Consider the following 6,719-nt stretch of genomic DNA (forward strand, 5'->3'; position numbering starts at 1 on the left):
AACAACAGAGTAAATGAAAGAGATCCAGATGATCAGACGAAGCGTCTGAAGAACTGGACGGCTGGAGTTGTGATGTCTCTTAGAGCATGTAAAATTTGAGCACTAGCATAGGTTCTAGCTTGAGGCGCCACACTACCGTACTGAGAGACCTAGTGTGTGCATTTAAGGTTGCATTTGGTGGCACTAGAAAATCTTTGTGATTTGAGGATTTCTTGTTACTCTTGGTGATTGCCATCACCCTAGACGGCTTGGTGGATTGTGGTCTCCGTTGTGAAGTCCGCGTGATGATTGTGTGTGGCTCTGGAGAAGGCTTGTGAGGGGTGTTGTGCTCGCCCCGCGGGAGACACAAAGAGCAACTCTAGTTGAGCGAGACGTGAAGAGCGTTAAGTGGTCCGGCCGGGTCGAGTGCTAGAGCTCGTGGTGAGCACTCCACGTGGGAGAGTGTGACAGGTGGGTCACCACTAGCAAGAAGACCGGCGGCAACCTTAAGCTTGTCTCAACGGGGAGTAGGTGGTTGGTAAGTCACCAACCCTCGGGATAAAAATCATGGTGTCAACATTGTTCATCCCATTGGTTTGCTTACTCCCAACACAAGCTTGTATTTACTCTTTCATATATTGTGCTTGTGTTGTTGCTTTTGTGTAGCTAGCTAGCTTGTGTAGCATTGTTGTAGCTCTCTTGAGTAACTAGTTAGGCTTCTGTAGCTTGCTAGTTACATTGCTTAGTTTGTGTAGCTAAGTAATTGTTGAGCTCTCTAATTTGGCTTGTGTAGCTTTGCTATTGAGTAGTGCTAGTGAGCTTAGGCTTTGTGCGCTTTGCATACTATAGCATGTGTAGGAGCTCCCCCGTTGTTTGTGTACTAGTTGCATAGGTTTGTGTAACCTTGCTAACTAGAATTGTTTAGGCGAGCCCTACCTAGCCCGGCACCTTAGTTGATCATATTAGGATTTTTATAAGGTGCTTGTAAATTTAGATAGAGGGGTGTAGTCTTGGCTAGACCAATAATTTTAATTCGTATTTGTTTCGGTTAGCTGGCGTGTTTAATTTTAGAAAGGACTATTCACCTCCTCTAATCCGTCATCTCGACCTATCAATTGGCATCGAAGCTAGGTCTCTTATTGTGGTCTTCACCGACCCGAGAGGATGACGACTTATGTGTTAGATGTTGATTGTCTACATATTTTTTATGGCACACACTTTGCACGATGGAAAAAGTGGATGATTAGCAATTTTAAGTTTATTAGCCCTCAAATGTGGTGGATTGTAGATGTAGGCTTTTCTCATGCGTTGGATGAAAATAAAGCAACTCAAGCGCAAAAAATGCCTACATCTTGATTGCCAAGCTACTAATATTTTTTATAGATCTTTGAGTGACAAGGTATTTGGGGCAATCATGTACATGAAGACCGTTCATGATATTTGGTTGTATCTTAATTTGATATATGGGAGGATCGATGATGATGATGTGCACAAGGAGGAGGTTGTGCGTGAGGATGTTGAGCATATCCACAACACCAGTGACTGTGGAAGATTGCTCCACCTCATGGTCAAGTGATGATGATCGATCTACCATAAGTTTACTGGATCAGGTTGATGTTGATGGCTCAAGTGATGCAAATGATGATTCTATTTCAAGCACACTTGATGATATTGATGATGGTTCATGCTCGGATGATATTGCTACTACAAGCCCATCCACTACATCACATTGCTTCATGTCACTAGGTGACACAAAGGTACAAAATGCTAATGTGTTGATCATGTTAATTCATATAATGAGCTTGTAGATAAACCTGCTAGCATGACCATGTCTTCAGAAAATAAGAAAGCTAAAACATTGAAATTAGAAAATAAAAACTCATTTCTAAAGAATGCATGTGAACAACAAAAGCATCTACTTTATGTCATTAATTGTTCACATGAAGAGCTAAAATTGAATCATGAGAAGCTTAGTGTTGCTCATAATAATTTGGTACAAGACCATGCTTTTCTCACTAATAACAATCTTTCTAATGAAGAAATTAAAACTAGTGAGAGCTCATCACATGGATTAGATGATCAATTGCAAAATGTTACTAACCCTTGTAATCTAGAGAAGAAGCATGTATCCACCTCTTGTGATGATTTATTAGTTATGCTATGTTCTTCATACATAGATGATTACTCTACTTCTATATCTTGTGAGACTAACCTTTTTGTCAGGGGTCAGATAACCAGGGTATCCGACGACATGGCCTGCTGGAATGATTCGAACGACCTAGCTGACCACGGCCCAACAGCCACGGCCCGCCTCGACCACTCGACCTCGACCGCACGGCATGTGGCCTGCCTCGATCCTCCTCCTCTTCCGGCCGCACCGCGCACGCCGCCCCGGTCACCTCAGCCCTTGACCACTTGGGAAGGACTGAGAACAGCTAGGCGCATTAATTGCACCTACCCTGACTAGGACGCGCATGCGCTCCACATGCTTTGCCAGGACAAAGGAGGATGACCACCTCTCGAACCGTGGGGTCCTAGGGCAGAGCGCTAGCTCCCTGACCGTCCCTACATGAACATGACCACTCCTCGGCTTAGACTCATTCAGGCGTAGCTTAGCACCGTCCACACTTAGCCCGACTCTGACAGGCGGGCATACAAAACCACCTACTACGGGTATGGGACACACAACCCATAGCCCTGACTCTTCAGGACCGGCCAAGACAAGGAGGCCTCGACCCGACCTCTTAAGGTCAGGCGCAAAGCCATCATAGCCATAAGGATTGACAAGACTACCTAGAACAGACATCATACCCCCACATTGATGCCACGACGTGCCCTTGAACAACAGACACGAGGATAGAAGCCATGACACACACCATACGTCCATGACTATGTAGGACAAGTAGGTGAACAACCACGACCAGCACAGTGCGGCTATGTCACGCCATGTCTTGGTGTGAGGAGCAAAAACCCATGACCATACTCAGATGTGCTACAGAAAGTAGGGACAAGACCCTAGAGGGCCCACCAACAAGCTCAAGAACTACCCCCTTCCCCTTAGGATACTAACCACTCAGGTCGGGGCACTCCTCTCTATTGCACTTCCTCTCTCATTGTAACTCGGCCCTTAGGACTATATAAGGGAAGCCGGGCCTCCATTCTCAAAAAGGCCGAACGCTTCTCGTTCGACTCCCCCTGCTCCAACTCCTCTAGCTTACGAGCCCCCTGTTGTAAGCCCTCTAGGCACTTGAACCGAACTAGTATAGTTCCCCATGTCTCGAGTGCCACCATTGACTTCCTTGAGCAGCGTGGTCTATAAATTTACTGAGCGGTTCACAAAACGCTGACAATTGGCACGCCAGGTAGGGGTTAGTCGTGCACTCACGTTGGTTATCAGGAAGTCGATGGGACTTTGCACTTATGTTGGACTCGCTCTCGGTGTGGCCCCCGGTGGCCGCATCCGCTTCAGGAGCCTTGAGTTCATCGATTTTCAGTGGGGATGGGCCAACACCCATCTCCAACCTCTGCCCTAGCCAGGCTCTCCACTTTGGGGACCTAGACTTTGTGGCTAAGCACTCAGGGTTAGCTACACCTCCATGAGGGGCCCGTGCCCCCATCATAGACTTTGTTGTAGGATTCTGCTCCTCTTAGTAGCAGTCCCGCAGCCATCGATTTAGATGCGCTAGCACACCAAATCAAAACTAACCTTGGGTCTGACCCCGAGCCAGGACCAGAGCCAACACGCTTTCTATACATTGGCCAAAGTCTTTTCCTAGTTTTCGGGGGGGGTGAGCCTATGCCCTCAGAAGCCAAATTCTAGGACTCCTATGTGAAGCTGCCGTACTGTCTGAGGAACGCTACCGAGCTCTTTGAGCAGGAACTAGCATAGTGTGCACGCGCCCTACCGGTCCTTATCCCTTCTGAGCTCATGGGAATGATGGACCGTATCCCTGAGTCTTTCTACGACCTCCTTCCATTGACCTCGAGCGAGATGGACTCTAGGTCTAGCTCTATGGAGAACAACTATCCTTCACGAGAATGCAACATGTTGCACATCTCGAGAAGTGGGGCAATGGCTAAGGAGGAAGATGACGGTGACGTAGCCCCAATCCAGCGAACCCCAAAGGAACAAGCTACATATGACTAGGAGAGGTTGGAGCGGGCTAGAGTTCATGAGGCCGATCCCTTGGAAGGACACCAAGGCAAGGAATGTCCAAGCGCGCATCACCTCTATGCAACTGGCGCATGGGCTAGAGCCACCATGTTTTTGGACAGATCCAACAAGGCAAAGGGGAAACACCTAGTTTTCCCCTAAGCTAGCTAGAATGTCACCTCATGGCGATGATCATATGCATGACACCTGAGCCAGCGGATCATGAGGGCAAGCACATTCACAAAGATCTCCACAACCTACTTGAGACCATAGACGTGCAACAAGCTCAAAGCTCGATGGACCAATGATGGTCTAAAGCCAGTGGCATGCCTAGCTCTTGTGCACGTGGCACCCCCAATGAGCACTGCGCAGGGCACTAGAGCTTGGCCCACCAAGAAGAGGGAAGGCAGCGTGCACGAGCTGTCCCCAGCACACAGCCGATTCATCGACAACCGCAATGCTCATGCTGGTCTCGACGCACGACGTCATGAGCTAGGCGCGGGGGCTTGCCATCCGCAATGTGGCCTAGCAAGCGACCCTTATGGCATTGAGCATCGATGGTACAATCAATACGCTCAATGAAGTCCAAGCCCGGACCCTTGTGGACCACGAGCATTCGCTAGAAGAATTCAATAAGCACCGTTCCCCGCATGGTTCCGCGCACCACCCAACGTCATCAAATACTTTGAGGATACCAACCCTAGCATATGGCTTGAAGACTTCTGCCTTGCATGTCATGCAGGCAGAGTGGATGACAACACCTTCATCATCCATCACCTACCCCTTTATCTTTCAGAAATCGCACGAGCCTAGATCGAGCATCTCCCAACGGAAGTGTATACACTCGTGGGCTGACTGTCAAGCAGCATCTTTATGGGCAACTTCTAGGGCACCTATGTGCAGTCCTAGCAATTCCTAGGACCTCAAGGGCTGCAAATAGAAGCCCAGAGAAACTCTTTGAAAGTATGTCCACTGCTTCTCCAAGCAATGCAATGAGCTCCCTAATATCTTCGATGCGGCGGTAATCGAAGCATTCCTCTCTGTATCAACCCCAAAAATCCAAACACCAAAAATACCAACTACAATTTTTTTTCTAAACAAACCCATGCATGGTGAGTGTACATGATAGGAAACCCCCTATAGATGCACAAGTAGATCCCAAGTTAGCATGCTTGAGCGTATGCATATCATCCACTCGTGAGTTGCATCTTCTTGATTTTATGAGTTGATAATAAAATCAATTAAACTTTATTAAATAAACTTGGTGTATGTGTGTTGCTAACCCTTGGCTTGGACCCCAATACCCTAGTTGACCCCTAGTGGACCCTACAAGGATGTATACATACTCGGCAACACATGTATACATGCATAGGAGCTCAAGGTGTAGAATAGAACATAGAAAAGGTTTTAGAAGTGAATGGAAGAAAGGAAATTAGCCTAGCCAGCCAGCCTGCTGGCCTGCTTGTACCCCGGCCTGCCTGCTTCACCCACGCTTGTGGCCCAAACCACCCTACCGGTCCAGCAGAGCCGTGACCCTAACCGCCCACTGCCCACGCCCCCATACTCGATGGTGCCCCTAGCAGAATATGCCACCGCCGCACCCCTCCTCTCACCGCATGGCTGACAAGTAGGCTCCATGGGACCCACTTGTCATCTCCCTTGATGTTTCCCTCCTTTGCTTTTCTAGGCGAAGCAGAGTGCCTCACCCGTGTGAATCTGAGGCAAGGCCTCACATCTCCGTCGCCCGCCCTCGAGCGGTTGGCCGCACGTGAATGGATGCATGCCACGTCTGCAATCTGCTGGCATCCCGGACCTACCCTGGTTCGCAATTGCACCATGATGATGTCTATCACCATGGCCCTGCACCATGATGCCACCCCGTCCTAGCCTTGAATGCCCACCGTGCAAATGGGTAGCGCTAGTGCCCATGCAAGCTCCCCGCGTACCCCAAAACCCTAGCCAAGTGCTCCAATCACCCTACACATGCCCCCTCCTACTCCCTCCACCATCCACTACCATCACCATAGCTACGCTCGACTATATAAGTTGCGCCCTAGAGCCCTAGCCTCTCCACACCACCATGCCACCACTTGGTGGCCTCACCCATTCCACGCCATGTGAGAGGAGGCAAGAAGGAAGGAGAAAGAAGGGAGTGAGGAGAGCCGAGCCTGTCGGAGTTGCCTGTGGTCACTGTGGGGGTATTAACCCCTATACCCTTACGGCTAAGCTTGGGCTGGCCCGGATCGATGGGTTCAGTCCACCCGAAAAACGACGTGCGGCTCGGTCCACCTGATCGGAGTCCCACACAAGGAATCAAGACGGATTTGGCGACCAAGCAGGATCCTGGTCGGTTAGAATAGGAATCCTTGTCCGGCCACATATGGCAATTGTAATTGACTAGGATTAGTTTCCAGATCTATAACCCTGCCCCCCGGACTATATAAGGCGGGCAGGGGACCCCTCTAAAAAACATCTCTCATTGACATATAGCAATACAAATCAGACGCAGGACGTAGGTATTACGCCTTCTTGGCGGCCGAACCTGGATAAAAACTCGTGTCTGTCTTGCGTCACCGTCTTGTTTGGG

Source organism: Miscanthus floridulus, chromosome 11, assembly GCF_019320115.1.
Source record: "Miscanthus floridulus cultivar M001 chromosome 11, ASM1932011v1, whole genome shotgun sequence".
Lineage (NCBI taxonomy): Eukaryota > Viridiplantae > Streptophyta > Magnoliopsida > Poales > Poaceae > Miscanthus > Miscanthus floridulus.